This window comes from Biomphalaria glabrata, chromosome 6 (genome assembly GCF_947242115.1).
Source record: "Biomphalaria glabrata chromosome 6, xgBioGlab47.1, whole genome shotgun sequence".
NCBI classification, from domain to species: domain Eukaryota; kingdom Metazoa; phylum Mollusca; class Gastropoda; family Planorbidae; genus Biomphalaria; species Biomphalaria glabrata.
In genome coordinates, this window is record NC_074716.1 from 12,206,858 (window position 1) to 12,227,916 (window position 21,059).

Genomic DNA, 21,059 nt, shown 5'->3' on the forward strand with positions numbered 1-21,059 from the left:
AAATGCTCTTTAAAAAGAGCGGCACGCACTCCGTTACCTCGCCAAGTGACGTCACTCTGAGAATTTGTCAAGAGAGTGTCTGAGCTCGTCATCCATCTTGAAACATGTGATTGTTGTCAGTAGAAACGGAAGTCACGTGTCACGCCTGGCATCATGGGGATGTCCCATTTATCTTTTACCTAATATTTCTCCTTCGGTGAGAACGGATCTCGTGTTGAAGGCTTGATGGATGCTGGTATCGCTGGACATTAGCTAATTGTCCACGCCGTCTTCCTTATGTAACGAATGCTATTTGAGTATAGCTTGACATCTGATTGAGCCAGAAGCGTGATTTTCAGACAAGATGTTTGATGTTTTAGGGATTGAAACATTCTTATCTCATTATATTTGTTACTTTTTTTTTTGTCTGTTTTTTTTTTTATGAAGTAAAAAACAGTATTACTTAAGATTAGTAAAAAAGTAAAGTTCCCCTTGTGGTCTATAGGGCAGATGTTTCTGTGGCCTACGGTTAACACGGGTGTCATGTGGCCAGCACAGCGACCAACAGCCTTTACTTTTCCCTACCTAATGTCAGGCACCCATTAGAGCTGGGTGGACTCAGAGGCGCCCGAAGGTCCCGAAATTAAAAATCCCAGTCTTCACCAGGATTCGAACCCCGTTCCCCGGTTCGGAAGCCAAGCGCTTTACCGCTCAGCCACCGCGCCTTAAGATTAACCACGCTAAATTAGTTGCTTTGAAAACACTTAGAAATTTCCAAACGAGGCTGGAGGCTGAATATTGATCTATAAGATGATCATACAGTTATGACACTTTGTCTCTATGCAGCAGGGGCGGACTGGCTGTAGGGGCAAACGGGAAAATGCACGGTATCAAAATGGGCCGGTCTGATCTCCACCAAAGACATTTTTTTTAACGCAGACAATTTTTTAAAAAAAGTTGGCAGCAGCAAGACACAGATGTACGAATACGTGTTCTTTTCCCCCTTTTTTTTAATTGGACAATTAATTTTGTTTGAAATTTAACACAAATATCAAAAACTTCACGCTATACACTGTACTTATCATTTGCAAAACGTTAGACCGTACTTGTATGCTGTGTGCAGTAATGACACTATATCTGTGTGCAGTAATGACACTATGTCTGTGTGCAGTAATGACACTATGTCTGTGTGCAGTAATGACACTATGTCTGTGTGCAGTAATGACACTATGTCTGTGTGCAGTAATGACACTATGTCTGTGTGCAGTAATGACACCATGTCTGTGTGCAGTAATGACACTATATCTGTGTGCAGTTATGACACCATGTCTGTGTCTTTTTAGAAGTGGTTGAAATCCTGGGATGACTCCAACACTGCCAGGGGAGTCTGGCAGCACATGCGCCGCCCAAATCGAGAGGATCCGTGGTGGAGGCTAAAAAGGTCGGAACAAACAACAATAGCGCAGTGGCGTACGGGACACTGCCCCATAGGTGCGTATTTCGCCCGGTTCCGGCCAAATTTTGATGCCCGTTGCCGACACTGTAGGGAATCAGAAGAGACGGTGGCGCACGTCCTGCAAGAGTGTCCGCAGCTCCGCGAGCTGCGGGAGGACGTATCTAGTGGTTTACTAAATTTGTATGGAAGCTACGAGGCACTACGCCAAACAGCAGAGTTCCTTACCAGGGCACTACGGGAGACCTAGGTCTCCCTGCCTTGTCACCAATTGGAGTTCATCTCAGGTGTCTTTTTAGAAAAGAAATAAGCACCCATTGCATCAGAACTTTGAAAGATCTAAAATATTATCATATCAGAATTTCAATATCTTGTCTAGTTTTTTGAGATTTAAACGTGACGGACGCACGGACCGACAGACCACATAAAACTAATAGCGGCTATTTCCCTTTTGGGGCCGCTATGAAGGAGTGATCGTTTTGCGTGTAAATAAACTAATGTTATACTGACTTTTTATTGAGTAACAAGTGGATGTTTTGGAGAAAATCCACCAAAAATTACACATTGTACCTAACTAAACTAAACATGAATCAATCTAACACTTAACCATTAATTAATTTTCTGGTGGTAATTAATTAATTTTGTTTGTTATCGAAAGGGAAATAAATACTACTGTATTGAGAGATATGGCTGAAGCATGTGTAATTCTTTTCCCTACAAAAGCTTTGATTTTGTTTTAAAGTACCAAACATAGCAATGCAGATACTAACTCTGGGTATTGAAGTCAATAAATCAATACATTAGTTCAGGAACCTTCACACTACCCCGTGACATGTTCGTGACAATTTCCACCACATTTGTCACATTCACCACACTTACAGTCCACTTCACTCTCTAACCCACACCCCCCTCGCCTCAACGAACCACAACTCAGTTTTCATGTCTGCTATCGACATGTCTGGTTTTTGCGTGAGCTGATCGGTCTTTAAAACAAAACAGCACAAAGACATGACATATTGGATCTCTGTTCCTTGTATAGGTTTAAGTCTCGATCTCTTTTTCAAGACTAAATTCTTCTTTTTTAAAATAACAAGATGACTTTTTTTCAAAGGCATTCTGGAGTTCTTCTTAAACATGTCCTGCTTCCCAAGATCCCAGAAAACTAAAGAAGAGATCGATACATAAGTGATCTTTACACTTCAAATCTGTAGCTGAATACAGTGGAACATGACCGCATTCAAATGAAGGAATAACATACACTCTTTGTTCGATCATGTTTAATTTGTTGACAGTTAGTTTAAATACACGCATTCACAAGAACTGAGCAGAGAGGGCGTGGTGAGGGAGAGGTCACGAGGAGTGAGAGACTATAAGGAAGAAGTCATTGGGAGGTAGAAGTCAGGAGTAGGAATAGGTTATGAGGAGAGAGAGGCCGAAAGGAGAGACTATGAGGAGTGAGATGCCTTGAGAAGTGAGAGGATATAAGAACGAGAAGATCATAAGGAGATCATTTGGAGGAAAGGGTCATGAAATGTGGGAGAATATATGGAAGGAGAAGTCATGCGAAGGTCATGAGAAGGGAGAGGTCATAAGGAGGTCATGAAAAGGAAAGGGTCATGAAGATAGGTTATGAAGATACTAATCTTTGTATATGTACATCAAATTCAACTATGTAAATGAAATTTGAAAGTTGTTTCCGTACAGCGAGGTTGATGTATAGTAAGAGCCCATGATGACCTGCTAACTATCGTAAAAAAACGCAAACTAAAAATCTACAAGGTCTTCGGGGCTCGCAAAGACCTTCTTTCAGGGATCCTTGAAAAAGAAGTAGAGGCAGACAGAGAAAGCGATGGGAAGACAACACAAAAGAATGGACGGGCCTGCCATTGAAAGAGATTCTAACTAAGGCAAAAAGACAGGGAGGAATGGAGAAAGACGGTCGACAAATCTTTGCATGGTGCCTCAACGGTCCAACAGACTAAGGGATAGGTCAAGGTTAAAGAAGGGATATGCGGTGGTTGAAAAAAAACAACACCTTCTCATTACAATAAATAGTCAATAAATAGTTTTAACTGCTATCATTGTATCGGATCTGTGACTTGCATTGTTGGCTTGGTGTAACGTTCAATTGAACTTCTCTATCAAGAAGTCCTCTCCCTACACATATCCCTTGCTACGCCAACAATCTATTGTGTTTGAAAATGAAACTGATATTTCACTGAACCTCTAATTAATATGTTCAGTTTTGAGGGTAGAAATTTGATAAAATTAAAACGTTCAAAAATATACTTTTCTCTTAAAAATGCAAACAATGACCCCCTTTTTTTTTTTTTGCTTACCAAGTAAGTTATCGATTGTTCTTTCCTAGCTCTACAATTTCTCCCCCTTCCCTGCCTATGCACAATGCTCCATGCTTGGAAGGAGAACTGTGCAATTATTTATCGAGGTTAATTAAGTTCAAGCGTCGAGTATGTCGATTTGGCTTCAGGGAACTCATTGTCCTGTTCTGTCCATTCTGCTGTCCTCGCTCAGCGAACTATGGGGGGGGGGGGGGGTATCTCTATAGAAACCTATTCATAAAAAAGTAAAAAGGAAATAATTGTAAAACAAATTGAGCCTCATTAATAATATCTATATAGTTAGGCAGTTCTGAACATATTGGTCACTTGTATGGACACTATCTAAAAGTAATTCTAGAGGCAGTACTGAACATATTGGTCACTTGTATGGACACTACCTAAATGTAATTCTAGAGGCAGTACTGAACATATTGGTCACTTGTATGGACACTACCTAAAAGTAATTCTAGAGGCAGTTCTGAACATATTGGTCACTTGTATGGACACTACCTAAAAGTTATTCTAGAGGCAGTACTGAACATATTGGTCACTTGTATGGACACTACCTAAAAGTAATTCTAGAGGCAGTTCTGAACATATTGGTCACTTGTATGGACACTACCTAAACGTAATTCTAGAGACAGTTCTGAACATATTGGTCACTTGTATGGACACTACCTAAAAGTAATTCTAGAGGCAGTACTGAACATATTGGTCACTTGTATGGACACTACCTAAATGTAATTCTAGAGGCAGTACTGAACATATTGGTCACTTGTATGGACACTACCTAAAAGTAATTCTAGAGGCAGTTCTGAACATATTGGTCACTTGTATGGACACTACCTAAAAGTTATTCTAGAGGCAGTACTGAACATATTGGTCACTTGTATGGACACTACCTAAAAGTAATTCTAGAGGCAGTTCTGAACATATTGGTCACTTGTATGGACACTACCTAAACGTAATTCTAGAGACAGTTCTGAACATATTGGTCACTTGTATGGACACTACCTAAAAGTAATTCTAGAGGCAGTTCTGAACATATTGGTCACTTGTATGGACACTACCTAAACGTAATTCTAGAGACAGTTCTGAACATATTGGTCACTTGTATGGACACTACCTAAAAGTAATTCTAGGAGTATGGTAAAGAAACGAATCTTTAAATATTTCAAATGACCATTACATGTTTTTCTTCATGAAGACCTTACATCAACTTGTGCCAGCTCTCTATTTCATTCTCTCTTTCTCACTGTCTCTTTTTCACCTCCTGCTTCTCTTTCTTTTGTTTTTGCTCTTTCTCTTTCTCCCTCTCTCTCTATCTCTTTCTTTCTCTTCTTCCCCCCCACCCCTTTTATAATTCTTTCTCTATTTCTCTTTTTCTTTTTCACTCTCTGTCTCTTCATCTTACACCGACTCTCTTTCTTTCTTCTTTTCTCTTGTCTCTTTCTCCTTGTTCTCACTTTTTCTCTCTTTCACGCTCTGCACTCACAACTTTTTTTTGGGTTATATTGAAAGACAATGAACCATTCTATAAATAACTCAAAATGATCTAACAATACATAATAGAAAATAACACTTGATAAAAGAATCGATCTGTTTCAATAAATGCGCTTTTGTTATAGGGTTACAGCGCTATCGTGCCTGGAGCCTCCATTTAATACTAACGCAAATAAGTTATAGAACTGAAATACCATCAACAGGAGGCGTTGCTGGCGTCCCTTACCAATCTACTCCAGCTGTGTGTTCTTGAAATAAACACCATCAAATGGCACTCCATTGTGGTGTATGTACCGGGAGCTCGTCCCATACAATACTTGTAGCGACACAGTCTGAAAATGGCGAAGTGTTAATTAATCTTTGATCATGGGTGAGTATGTCCCCAAGGTCTCATTGTGTGAGTAACTTCAAATGAACGCTATTTTCACGTTCGGGTCTATAGTACAGGCGAACTATGGTGTGGGTCTGGAGTGTCTGACCTATTTAGGAAGTAATGTCTGTGTCTGGTGTATCTGACTTATTTATGATATAATGTCTGTATCTGGTGTGTCTGACCTATTTAGGAAGTAATGTCTGTGTCTGGAGTATCTGACGTATTTAAAAAGTAATGTCTGTGTCTGGTGTACCTGACTTATTTAGGAAATAATGTCTGTGTCTGGTGTATCTGACTTATTTAAAAAGTAATGTCTGTGTCTGAAATGTCTGACATATTATGATATAATGTCTGTGTCTGGTGTGTCTGACTTATTTAAAAAAATGTCTTTGTCTGGTATGGTTGAATCCTCGTCCGATGTGTTAGACATTGTTGATATTGTGCCCTATCCCTAAACGCCACATTAAGAGCACACATATAGCAGAGATACCGGCCACATAAGTGATCTTACTGCCCACTGTCTATTGCTTGCAGATGCATTTCTAAGACTGTGAAAAAAATCGAAAAAAAAAGTGATATCGAAAACAAAAATTGGGTCTACGTCGAGTCTTCATTATTTTGCATAATATTAACAACTTCAGATCTTGTACGAGAAAAGCCGAATTTTGATATTGGTAACCTAAATCCATTTCAGCTAAACCAGGAACAAAATAAAAAAAAAAGTGAAGTTCCATTTCAGAAATCGCGATCTATAGGCAGATGATGTTGATGTCATCTGTTTCTTTGGCCAACGATTAACAAGCAGGATGTCATGTGGCTGGCAAGATAACCAGCCGCTTTTACCAAATAAAGTCAGGTACCCAGATTCGAAACCAGATTCGAAACCAGGACTTCAGGTTCGTAAGCAAGCGCTTAACCACTCAACCACCGCGCACCAAAAAGCAAGAACATATTTGCTTATTATAGACTTGCTTGCCTAAAGGCATAAAAACATGGGCATAAACAGCTCAAATCACCGATTGCTAGATGATGTATACGTACGCATATGTTTGCTGAGACTGAGAGTTTAATTATAGTAACAATTGTAGTTATAGATTCGGGTGGTGAATAGTTATAACATCATCTGACGTTAGATCTGGATAAGAAAAAACATTTAAATCTTCCAGTAGAAATCAACTACACTTTATTAATCAAATCGAGTCCAGCATTTCCAAAAAGTGGTCTTTCCCTGATGCTTTAAACTTGAGGACTAAACATAATGATTTTTTGGACTCTGAAAAAATAAAATCTTCTCTTCTAGTTATAATTTTTTCAAACCTAAGGTAATGATCTCCCTTTCGTTAATTTACTATTCTATGATGAAACTGGAAGCTACTAGAATGTAAACAACTTTAACACTTCTCTGGTAACCTTTATGCTCTCCCAGCGTCACAACAACAATAATAATGAATTAGTGGACACTGATGATATTGAAATAACTAAAGTGACTATGTGACAGGTTGTAAGTTCCCCACTAAAAATCTCCAAACAAAACGAATCTTTCGCTCATCTACTTGGCACCAGAATGCACTGTTCTGGAACTAATTCTACATTTGAATGAACTGTTCTGGAACTGACTCTCACCAGAATGCACTGTTCTGGAACTGATTCTACATTCGAATGCACTGTTCTGGAACTGATTCTACATTCCAATGCACTGTTCTGGATCTGATTCTACATTCCAATGCACTGTTCTGGAACTGATTCTACATTCGAATGCACTGTTCTGGAATTAAATTCTACATTCGAATGCACTGTTCTGGAATTGATATTAGAGATTTTCACGATAAACTAAACAATTTTAAGGACGCTAAATCGAACAAACGTTTTGTAAATGAAATTAAAAAAATAGTTGAGCTGTAATGCTAACAATACCTCAAAGCTCGGCAGTTGATCTTCGTATTACATTCTCCTTGATCACTGCTAGTTAGCTGGCCAATTTGTTTGAGATCATTTATAACATAACATTAGAACCTTATTCATAGAGAGAGAAAGTCATAGGCTTCTTCCAGATTGAAATTACTTTGTGCTACAAATGGAATGAGCTTAGAGAATTCCACAGTGCACTCAAAAATTATCATATGCCCTTAAAAAAACATAGCTTATCAACACGCCGGATACACCAAAAAGCTCCGATATGTATGAAAAATCTAATAGATCAAAATGCACTGTTGTTGAATTATACACCAGAATGCACTGTTCTAAAATTGATATGTATCAGCATGCACTGTTCAAGAATTAATATACATCAAAATGCACTGTTCTAGAATTGATGTGTATCAGAATGCACTATTCTGGAATTGATATGTATCAGAATGCACTGTTCTAGAATTGATATGTATCAAAATGCACTGTTCTAGAATTAATATACATCAGAATTCACGGTTCTGGAATAGAGCTACCAAGCCACAACAGCCAGTGCAATCAGGCACCAGCAGACGTGGCAATCTACGCTAATGCAAAACAATTCCATCATCTCACCAGGTCACCTGACTTCAAACAGACAAACGGCTTCCCGTGACGTCAGATTTGTACTATATAGATGACTGTCTTTGTTGCTCGTTACTTTAGGTTTTGATTTCTGATACTGGCTCGTGTTGGAAAGATTGAACGGACTGTCGTCATTAGAAGATTCAAGATTTGAACATTTTTCTGTACATGGAAGAGAATCTATAAATAGCAAACTTTTTTGGTGTATCGGGTGTACAGAATACGTAAGTAGTGATAAGGGAAGTATTAGGGAAGTATTAGGGAAGTATTAGGGAAGTATTAGGGAAGTCTTAGGGAAGTATTAGGGAAGTATTAGGAAGTCTTAGGGAAGTATTAGGGAAGTCTTAGGGAAGTCTTAGGGAAGTATTAGGGAAGTATTAGGGAAGTATTAGGGAAGTCTTAGGGAAGTATTAGGGAAGTATTAGGGAAGTCTTAGGGAAGTCTTAGGGAAGTATTAGGGAAGTATTAGGGAAGTCTTAGGGAAGTATTAGGGAAGTATTAGGGAAGTATTTTGTTTTGCACTTTTCTACGATTTAGAAAGAATTTTTTTAGTTTTTTTTTCGCGTGTAGCGCAAAGTAATTACAAAGCTTATATCAACTCACTCTGTCTGTCTGGTAAAAGTGTGTAATAACTATGAAATAACGTGAACAAGTTTTCTACCAGACAGACGGAGTAAATTGATATAAGATGATATAAGCTTTGCAATAAAAATCAGACGTGTTAACAAAGAGCAGATATTTATGATAAACATTGAAACGGGAAATCCCCAATTAATGTTTTGTTACCATACTAATTATAATCACGTTTTTTTTTCACATTGAACTTGGCACACCTGCTTTAAGACGCCGTTTATATTTTCCACATAGAGATGCTTTTAATAGGTAGGGACAGATTTAACTAGGGGGAGGCCCCAACTTCTTTTGGAGACTTACCCGAAATTTAACGTATTCTAGTGTAATAAAACACTACTTTTCTGTTTAAACACCAGCTCTTACTTTGTTATATTTACTTTGTATTTAGTATGCAAAATGTAAAAATTTAGATACGAAATTTAGATACGAAACTATTTGTATGCCTATAACTCTGGCAGATGAAATAAAGAGAATACAATGATGTGGTCACCAGAAGCTAGACGAAATAGATCTGGCCTTTCCCTTAAAACACAGACAAATAAAAATAATGGGGCGTTGTCGCAGGCCATTAAAAATGTATGTCCATGCAAAGCAGCAGTTTGTGGTCTGGGTGGCGCCACTAAAGGACATTAACAGATGATGCTATTCCATGAGATGTTACGTACGTAGGCAGCGCCTGCAGATAGAGGCAGCGTGCCAATTTTTATAGACTCTAATCCAGGGGCTCTCAACCTGTGGGTCGCGACCCCATTGGGGGTCTATTAACGAATTACCAGGGGTCGCCTAAGACCATCAAAAATATGGATTGTTTTTGTCTATTCCTCTATTGCTGTGTGTGTGTGTGGGTGGGGGGTCGCGACAGAGTGGGGGATTCTAAAATGGGGTCGCCGAGCTTAAAAGGTTGAGAACCGCTGCTCTAATCGATGATGTACACGTAGGGAAACAAACTGTGTTCTCAGTTCGAACTTAAAGGAAATGTAATCAAATAAAAAAAACTATACGTAGACATAGGGTCTATTTATTCATAATGAAAAGCTACTGTTTGTTTGTAGCAATTAGGTAAACTACGCACACCAAGCTGTGATCTACTTATATTGTCCGATCTCAAGGAGACTACATCGTTGTCTGCTGGGTTTCTTTAAAACTCTTTTTTCGCCTGTTGTGAGACATTAAATAAAAAAGAAAATGACTTTTGATTTATAAGAATGCTAATTTATTACTGCTACTAACGAAATTGTTATGGATTTTTGTAATTCTATTTACAATATTTTTTGATAAACATTTTAGCAAGTGAAGTTAAAATGGTGAAACATAAAGTATTTGAAATTGCGAAGATTATAACGCAAACTCTGAAACTTGATTAACTTAAATAAAGACAGCTAATACTAACACTAGGAAGAAAACCTGGACTTCAATGAAGACGTGAGTTAAGACGTCAACTAGAACGTCATTTAAGACGCCAGCTACGACATAATCTACAACGTAAACGAGGACGTGAGTTAAGACGTCAACTAGAACGTCACTTAAGACGCCAGCTACGACATAATCTACAACGTAAACGAGGACGTGAATGAAGGTCTATTGTCACATTGCCGAAATGTCAAAATCAGACAAACAAAATATTTTAGGGAAATACGAGCACGAGTTTTACAAAAAAGCTTGTAAAAGAAATGCTGAGACGATTATTCAAGAAGCAGATTGGTCTACAAGTCTACACCATAAAGACATCCTCAAAATGGCATAGAACACAAATAATTAAAGAAGGGAAATGGTGAGTATTAAAAAGTTTGACCAGACAAAAAAACAAAATGAGATGACCCATATAAAACAGTCTGATCCCTCCCCCCCCCTCCCACCTCTCGGGCACATACTTCCACTCTTGAAGAAAAAGAGGAAAGCACAAGAACACCTGGCTTTCCAGCAGTCAAAGAGAGATACTATTTGAAGTTCTTTTTTTTTTTTATCTGAAAAGATTATATGATTGAGAACTTATTTTAGAGTTCTCCTCTAGCATTCAACGTAAAGTCAAAGAAGGTGGAAAGACAATATTTGTGTTAATTCAACATGGGATAGGAAATAGGTTTACCATGAAGAACAGAATGCAACATTGATACATTCAGATGAGTACCCCCGACTTTCTACACTCGCGAATGAGCCAAAATGGAATCGAGAAGTCTTAACTTAATTACCAAATAGAACTGACACGTCCGTTTATGGTTTATACTAGAGATGGGAATCGAACCCAACTTTTAAAGTTCGGGTTCGGTTCGGTTCGGTCAGATTAAAGTTCGGGTTCGGTTCGGTTCGATGACTAGTATAGTTTGGGTTCGGTTCGGTTCGGTCAGGTCCAAAGTTCGGGTTCGGCTCGGTTCGATGTTATGAAATTATGTAATAGCGAAATTAAGTTATTAGGCTTAATGAAATGTAGCCTATTAGATAAAACACTTTCATTTGAATTTTTCGTAAAACAAATACTTTGCAACATATAATAGGCCTATGGGCAATACTCATTCCAAAATAATGTTGCCTACATAAATTTCAAGGGTTGTAAAAAATTTCTTAATGAGTCAGTGTCACACACATAGCCTATATAGCAGGCCTATGGTCAGTTGTTGTTTTGTTTTTTTCGAAACAGTGTTGCATACATAAATTGTAAGCGTTGTAAAAGTTTCTTCATGGAGATAGAATTGAAGATGCGGCAGGTTTTCGCTCAAGTCGGCAAGGGGTTTAATTCCGGGCGGGACTCGGCGCTAAGCGTATTGTAAACTTTATCTCATAGTAAGAAGAGAGAATTTTTAAAAAGCTTATATTTATGTTTTCTTACAGAACGCACTAGTCGTAAAATAAAAGTTGAGGGCCATATTAAATCTAGTAATAAAGAAGCAGCCCTGACCAATAGTATTATGCGAGGGACATTCTAGGTAGGCCTACATACTTCTTCTGTATTGGGCGTGATCTTTTTCAGAAATATTCTTGGTGTTAAGACGTCTCTGTCGCGAACTTTTTTTCCTACATAAGTCGTCATTATAATGAATAGCAATAGACAGAAGAAATTTGACTATTATGAGACAAAAAATCCAGAAGCATCACACTAGTGGAGATGTTTTAAAATGTGTTCTTCAAAACGTTTTGACCCATATTGTTGCATACGCGCCTCGCAAAAGCAGTCTACATTTAACAAGATCTTATTAGAAGATATTCCTACTTAATATATTTTAATTTTTAAACATATAATTTTAATAATATTCAGATAAGTTACACTGAAAAGAAAACATTTATTTCGACGCCCCCTTTCCTTGTTAGTTGGTTTGTCGCTTACAAACAGCTAGTATAATTGAAGTTTATTGAACCAATAAAGACGTTTTATATTTTTACTTAAACTCTAAAAGAAATTTCTTATGCAAGCAGCTCAATATGGCCTAACTGTTATTACAATAGTCACATATTTAACTTGAGATAGAGATGTAATATTAATGAAATATACTGATATTTAAACTAAATCTAGCTCACCACAAAACAACGTCTTTAAACTTTCATCTCTCAACATTGTCTGCCGTTTCACATTTTCATTAATCTAATCTCATCATCCTCATCATACGTGCATACACCAATCAATCGCTTAACCTCATCTTACCGCCGCCAGGAAACACACACACACTCTATAACACCCCCTATTTGTCAAGAAGTTGCTTCCACCCCTCTCCAAATTCTAGGTACTCGCCATCCCCACACCAGTGCATTAAAAATACTGATGATCAATAATGCAAACCAGAATACTTCACAATTTTTAAACATACAACACTAAAAAGAAATGTAAATACCGTTATTTAGAAATTAAATATTAAGCTTTTTAAGTAGTTCTAATATTAAATATTTATAAAAGAGATTCCGTTTTAAACTGATTTTACTATAAAAGAAGATAATTAAATGTATTTTAAACTAGAATACATATGAACTTATTGAAGATTTATATCTACACTCTATAGTCGTCCAAAAATATTCTACTCTCAACTAACAGCCATTTCAATAAAATTGACATTATTTTAAGATTGACTTTCTACTTACTAGATCTACTGAGAGGGCGGGCTAATCGGTTCAAAAGAAATATTGCAAACAGCCCGCGAAAATTCAGGGGCAGGGAGAGTCGCCACGTATGGAAAAACCCATGTGAATACCGCGCTTTTATTTTTCTTTAGTTTCCAAAATACCCCCACCCCCTTTATCTATCAAATGTTTGGATAATGGAATCATTAGAATTAAAATTATTATTATTATTAAAATAAAAAAAAAGGATGTAGAAATTGCAAAATTAGTTCGGTGAAGATAAGGAGGGTTCGTTCGGTTCGGTTCGTACTGAGCAGTTTCAAAGTTCGGGTTCGGTTCGGTTCGGTCATAAGTGAGGTTCGAGTTCGGTGTGTTCGGTTCGGGTTCGGTTCGTTTCCCATCTCTAGTTTATACATTCAATTAGCCCATCTGAAATTCAGCATTACTCGCCAGCGTAATGTAAAAGCTTCGTATTGGATAGCTAGTGAACAGATGATAGATAGACTGACAGACAGACTGAAGGATGGAAAGAGAGTCAGAAGTAAAACAATAATAAATACAAGCAAATAGAAAAAAACTGTTAGATGCATGAAAGACTGCTGAGCGTAGGTCGAATGAATAGAGTGATATGTAGTGCAGATGGGCAGAGAAAGGGATAGAGAATTATGTTCCTAGGATTGCGAAGAGCAAGCGATGGGCAGAGAGACAATAGACTGAAGGCAGATAAACAGAAGGGGCGTGTTGAAGACGGGCAGATAAAGTGAGAGAGAGAGAGAAAAATCTATAACATTATGTTCTCTATTTGGATAATAGAGAAAAGAACTAATGGGCATTGGGACAATAGTCTGGAGGCAGAGGAAGAGAAGGACCATTTTACTGATGGGCAGAGAAAGTGAGAGAGAAATATATACATTTACGTTCAGGGTAACGAAGAGAAAAAGAATTAATGGGCAGTGGGACGACAGACTGAAGGCAGAGGAAGAGAAGGAACATTTTGGAGAGGGGCAGAAAAAAGGGAGAGTATCAACGAGCAGAGGAAGAGAATGACCATGCTGCAGAAGCGTAGAGAACGGGAGAATGAGAGAAAGCAATAATTCTATTCCTCCAATGATCAGCAACATGTGCCGATGTCATGAATCCGCAACTTCTCCTCTACCGTCTCATTCCTCGCTCCCAGGATGTGTCCGGTAAATACATTGACACATCACAGGCTCACGTCACTACAGTGTCCACACCGGGTGATAATGGCCAGTTAATGAGAATAAGTTGGCGCGAGACGCCGGGCTGGCTTCAGCTCTTGTTCAGGCTGCTGGCGTTGATAGAGAGATGTACTAGCGTGCAGACCAACACTTTTCAAGCCAGATATTTTTTTTTTTGACGTAACACCTGCCAGTTAGGACTTTATCCATTGTCTCATCGCCTGACTCGGATATTCTATTTGCTCTTCTGTAAGTACATATAAGCAACGTCCCCTAATTTAAGCATATAAAGGGTCCTCTGACCACTGGCGATGGAACACATTATCTTGTGCTAGCTGAAATGGTAGGGCCGTTTCTAATTATTTTCCAACTCAACGCATTTCAACAGATTTTTTGTTTCGGGTGCTGGAAGGTGCTATTAAAAATAATGTCGTTTTGGATGGAAACATTTCTTTTTTTTTTTTCGAATTTTTTTTTTATATTTTTTTTAAAGATTTGCCAAGATTTTTATTTCCCATTTGTTTCCAAAAGTTTTTGATCCTCTTTTGTACTAAAGAATTTTTTATATAAAAAAAAGGAAACATCATAGGCCCAACGATTTAACATTCCTCTTTCAGGATGACGTTTCGTTGGTTCACATCCTGCCATAACTGCAGCAAAATTAAGTTCTCGATGTAAAAAAACAAAACAAAAAACAATCCAATAAAATGGAAGGACGAGGGGTGGGGAGGGTGATTTGTAAATATTGATCCTTGCATTTCCAAAGTATCTCGTGTACAATAAACATATCAAAATCACGTGACTGGTTGACTCAAAAGTTTGACCACTTGATTCTAATAATCCTAAAATTATCCGAGTCCTAATAATCTATATGCCTCCTTGGCACTAACCCGTTTGATGAACTATATGGGTTTGTAACGTCTAGTGGGTGATGGTCTCTTAGAGAAAGAAGCCAAGAGTTATTTTCAACTTCACAGCTTTATCGTGGTTTTAGAAGTCTAGAGGTTATTGCGCTTTTATTGCGTCGTGGAGTATATAATGGCCAGTGAGTGTGTGTGTGTGTGTGAGAGAGAGAGAGAGAGAGAGAGAGAGAGGGTCTGTATAAAATTAATATCGATTGATCCATCTTGATTTTCTTCACTTATTAACTGTTTCGTTTTCTTGAATGAAGATGACGCCTGAAGGGATTATTGCGACAATCCAATGTTTCATCCATTTTTACTGAAAGCATTCGGCGACTCACAATCTGCAAGTAACGATTTGCCATCAAAGTTATATGAGACACAAGGCTCCAAGAAACGTCCGAGTATTATTTAGCTTAACGATGATTTTAACATTATCTGCCCCATAGATCGCAATAATATAAGAAATACTATCACCACTATGGCCACATCACAAGGTCCTCAGGGCTCTCAAAGACCATCCTTCAAGAAACAGGAAGAAAAAGACAGGGAAGACAAATGAAGCCTATCATTGTATGAAATTATATCTAAGGCAAAGGACATAGAGGAATGGAGAAAGACGATTCACAGATCTTATGTGGTGCCCCAACGGTTCAACAGACTAAGGGATAGATGAAGTAGATTATCACCAGAAATAAACTAAATTATTCATCCTTGCTTAATTCTTTGGACCGAACCAATGTTACAGTTGGAGGTGTGGGTGTGGCCCAGGTTTCCATATCTCCCCACCCCTCCATCTCGCTAGTATTTCGCTTCGTCTATCACAATAATAAACGGAAGATGTTTTAGCTTCCTGTTTGGGTAATTTTAAATATAGCATTGGTTAGCTTTGATCTCGCCTAAAAGTTGTTGAAAGATAGAAATCTAACTTAATTTATTAGCGGAATTTAAGAACATTAGCATTAAATAGATTTTTCATATAGATACTTCTTGTGAATCTGTTCTCAATACTTTAAAAAGCTTCCTCTCCTTCCGCACCTTATTTTACAGTAAGGTTTACGTTCGACTACTGTACAGCTATATTGATTTTATTTGATGAAAACAATTGAATTCAGAAACGGAATGACCAACTTTTGAATTTGTCCATAAAGGCTGTGCACTTAATGTGCTGGGTGGCTACCTGGTCGTGGGGTATGCGCGCTGGACGGTCTTTGGGACTTGTCGATGGTCGATGGTCCCGGGTTCAAACCCTGCCCGCTGCCATCCCGTCGTCCCTTCAACTCTGAAGGAACATTTGAAACATGTCAAACATTTTAAAAGGTCGATGGTCTAACGCAAAGCAGAAAAATTATACAAGCGACGCTGACCAAATGTTTTATAGTGGTATCAGAAATGGTATGTTCTAATTATCTAAATAAAGATTGCGTCCTAATCACTTTAAAATTCTCACACACACACAAACGTAGACAAATACACACAGCAAGCACAGACACACTGACAAAAACACATAAATACATAAATGCAAACACAGACAGACATACATACACACAAACATAAATATACAAACACGAATGGACATTCGATCAAACCTAAACACACACACACTAAAGTACGTAAAAACGCGAACTATCTAGATACATTTTGTGACTATTTGTAAAAGATAAAAAGTGGCTTGAGTCAATACTACAGTATGGGATGAGATCTGTACACAAGGTTACGTAAGATCTGTACCCAAGGTTAAGCAAGATCTGTACCCAAGGTAACGTAAGATCTGTACCCAAGGTTAAGCAAGATCTGTACCCAAGGTTACGTAAGATCTGTACCAAAGGTTATGTAAGATCTGTACCCAAGGTTACGTAAGATCTGTACCAAAGGTTACGTAAGATCTGTACCCAAGGTTACGTAGGATCTGTACACAAGGTTACGTAAGATCTGTACCAAAGGTTATGTAAGATCTGTACCCAAGGTTATGTAAGATCTGTACCCAAGGTTACGTAAGATCTGTACCCAAGGTTACGTAGGATCTGTACACAAGGTAACGTAAGATCTGTACACAAGGTTACGTAAGATCTGTACCAAAGGTTACGTAAGATCTGTACCTAAGGTTACGTAAGATCTGTACAAAAGGTTACGTAAGATCTGTACCCAAGGTTACGTAAGATCCGTACAAAAGGTTACGTAAGGTCTGTACTAAAGGTTACTTAAGCTCTCTACGCAGGGTTACGTAAGATCTGTACAGAAGGTTAAGTAACATTTGTACTCATGATCTCTCTTTTATACAAAGGCCTCAAGTTGATCTTTATTGTGTTTGTTTCTTCTTGCTGTTCGTGTCAATGTCAAGGTGTCTCATGTCTCATGTACACATATTTATGTTAAGTACATCAAGCAGGCTTAACATCGTCTGCTTCATAGATCGCTAGCTCTGAAAGAGAAACTTTACTTACACCAGCGCTCAAACAAATGTGCACTGACATATATAGGCTACAATGATATACCACACAAAAAGTAGAAAATACACGCTAACTGCTAAGATCTACTCTCCACTGATTGGCTCATCATTAGAGTACTTCATTACAAAGTGTTATTATTAAAAAAGAAACGCTTTGAAAGTATCTGGTTCAGTCACTTCTCTGTCCCACATTCTCGGACTAACTGCTCAGTTACCTCGACCCGTCATGTCCTGGCCCATGTTCCACTGTCCACTCCGGCCAGCTAAATGGGGCTTCGGTGCTAAGAAATGCCAAGATGACATCGATCTGACTTGACATCTTGGCACCAGTGACGGTCTTAAATGTCAGATGAACGTGACAGAATTGCCAGTAGGAAGTAACTTTTTTTTCTGTTCCTTTCTTTTTTTTTTGTTACTGCTTCTGACTGTCTTAAAACTGTAGGTTAGAATTTCTACCATTACCTTGCATTCTCTTCATGGGCGAAAAATGGGTCGACGCGTATTTTGAAAACGGCTCGAAAGATTTTCGAAAAATTTGATATTTTATGTATATCTTTTGAACGGAAAGTGAGGGAGGAGGGTGGATGGCGGTGGCTGAGTGGTTAGCGCTCGGTTTCCATACCTGGGGTCCTGGGTTCGAATCTCGGGGAAGACTTGGATTTTAAATTTCGGGATTTTTAGGGCCCCCTGAGTCCACCCAACACTAATGAGTACCTGACTTTAGTTGGAAAAAATAAAGGCGGTTGGTCGTTGTGTTGGGCACCCTGCTCGTTACCCGTTGGCCATAGAAACAGATGACCTTAACATCATCTGCCCCATAGACCGCAAGGTCTGAAAGGGAAACTTTTTTTTGTGAACGGAAAATAAAACAACCGAATTGGTTAGACAGCTGGAAGCTCTGATTGGACCGTTAAGTAGTTTCCAAATAGAATCATCGTAAATTTAAATTTGGTTTGCGTCTTTGTGTGTGTGTGTTGTTGAACTTCAGCGGGAATTCCCGCACTCGACTCGAATGTTTCTTTGTATTCAGTACAAACGTAAATACATAAACAGACGTAGAAGAACATGTTGCGCGCCGTCTGGTGTATGAGCTCCAGTCGACATGCCTTGTAATCATTAGCTGAACTTAATTGTGCAAAGTTTACTGGAAGAATTTCTTGCAATAATGAAGCATCACAAGAAATAAATAGAATGAGAAATTGTAGTCTCCCTTCAGCTTCCAGTTTCATAAAGTAGAGATTGATTCATAAAAATCCACTTTTGTTTTTATATATATTAGCGTCATTTTTTGTTTCGTAAAAATTCTCCTCGTAGTTAACATTTATTTTGATCTAGCCATGTCAGTATCTTTGTTTAGCAATGGACACTTGAAAGATAAGAGTACAAGTGAAATCTAAGAAAGGCCTATGTTCTTTACTAATGAACACCAATCAACATACAAGCACTATGTACATTAACACAACACATAAATAAATACATAAGTAGATTAAAAAACAGAATTAGAATATTAAATGGACAGTATTACATTTGTAAGTTACATTGTGATTGTAAAATGTCCGCATTTTTTTCAGATCATACATCATTTTTTTCTTTGGTATATCTGAGTTGGGAGGGATTGGTGTTAATGGGGGGGGGGGGGGGCGGGGTATGGGCGATTATATTTGAACAAAAAACAAAAACAAAACTTAGCTTATTTTATATAACGATTCATCATTCGCCATTTTGAGAAAGCATTTAAATCTAGCAAGTGCTAAACTAATTTTTTAATGACACTAAGCCGTAGTCTATTAAAGATAATGACATCTGATGACATGACAGTGAACGCTGCGTTTTATAGTGAGTCTGATTTTTATTGTATATGTGTCTGATATAAAATATCTGGGCTGCTGGGTTAAAACATTGCCGTAATTTACCGTTGAACTGATTAGATTGATTGTCATGAAATTTTATCTTTAAGAACAAGGCCGAAAAATATTAATGATCCATCGACAGTGGCACTTTAGTTTCACCGTCGTCACTTAGTAGTACTAGTACCTATATGACCTGATCAACTTTCTACGTCTGGAACGCAAGAGATTCGGAACATGGAATATTGAGAATGTGTCGACAGCAGAAAGTAGAGACGTTTTCAATATGAGAAGACAAATTGATAAAATAAAGTTAGGCCAAGGGAGACAAATTGAAAGACGTAAAGATAATATCAGTGGGCGTGCTTCCGTGTACCCTAATAATAGTATTGGGTACAGAGTCACATGTCCACAACTCTTGCATACGTTCAGTTGTAAGCAATAACTAAACGAAAAAGAAAGCATTTTTTTTAACGTTCAATCTTTCAAAAAAAAGGTAAAGACTACGAAGTGCTACCAAAGAACTGCACGCCAATAGAAGGACAAAAAGGAGGACAGACTCTTATAAAGGAGGACGTCCCCGTGAAATAGACAAAGTAAACTTTAAAGACTAATTAATGTCATTAAAGTAACACATCAGTAATTTAAAGGATGAAAAACTCTTTTATTATTATTTATTCCCCTTTCAGTCCTTGTGGTGTATAGGGCAGATGATGTAAAGGTCAGCTGTTTCTGTGGCCAGCACAACGACCAACCACTTGACATTTCCACAACTATTGTCAGATACTCATCAAAGCTGTATGGGCTTAAAGAACCAAAATAAAAAATACCAGTCATTAAATTATAGTTTTTAATTAGCGCTACTTTCATGCTTATAGAATGTTCAGAGCGCTTTGGTCCAATCTCATTTGTGGACCAGTGGGGGTAGGGGGTATCTGAGAAAAGGTTTTTCCGTGCTGCCTTCAGGCGCTCAGTAAACACAACTCTGCTCGAGCCGGTGTCGAACCTCAAGCCCCCTTCAGCCAAGCCAAGTTCAAGCGTTCTTAGCTTCACGACCACGTATCCCTTTATCAAGATTTGAACCCAGGACCCCTCTGTTAGGAAGCCAAGTTCTGTACCACTCTGCCACCGCTCCTCCTCATAAACTGTGGTTCATAAAAAAAACAAAAAAAACCCAGCCTACTCCGCTGGCATTTCGACCGTTAAGAACTGCAGAAGAATTAGGTTTTTTTAGAAATATTTGTGAATAGGTTTTGTTCAGCGTAGTGCAATAATAAAATCAATGAGCCAAGCATTGAATGAACCAAGTGCAAAGTTGACACTAAATCTTGAGCGACAGACTGGTCGAGATGTCGGCAATGAAATCAAAACTCTTCCACTTGATGTCTCCGTGTTTTTAATGCAATTAGAGCCTTAAGTAAATGTCATAACGAGGCGGATGGATTGATTGGATTAGCTGGCCTCGTTACCACATAGTCTCATGCTGACTCTCTCTCTCCTTTTCTCTTTCACACACACACGCACTTTTAGACACACTCAATTTCAACCCCACACATCTATCTATGCTAGAGAAGGAAATTATAGTTTGTAGAGTTGATGATGACAGGACAATAAAAAAAGGCAAGTGACACGCCCCTGATTCTGAACTCAAGAGTTCTGACTTCTGCCTCTCAGCTAACACTTTCTTCAGAGTTCAAACATCTTCAAAGTAAGTAAACAAACAACAACAACCTTAAAATCAGAAGTAAAAGAAAAATGAATGAATCCTTTCTTGACAGCAGAAATGTCGCACAAAAGTAGTAAGGTTGG

The 21,059-nt window shown here is 38.2% G+C and overlaps 1 protein-coding gene across 4 annotated transcripts in view; it reads left to right on the forward strand.

Moving 5' to 3' along the window:
* LOC106076703 (potassium voltage-gated channel subfamily KQT member 1-like) overlaps positions 1–21,059 on the forward strand; it is a 167,807-nt gene that overhangs the window by 33,453 nt on the left and 113,295 nt on the right. The window contains exon 1 of one of the 4 annotated variants that reach the window (XM_056031619.1): positions 13,428–14,301. The exons of the other annotated variants lie outside the window; for them this stretch is intronic. The gene's annotated coding sequence lies outside the window, so the exon portion shown is untranslated. Of the gene's footprint in view, positions 1–13,427; positions 14,302–21,059 lie in introns of those variants that run through there. 4 annotated transcript variants of the gene reach the window in all.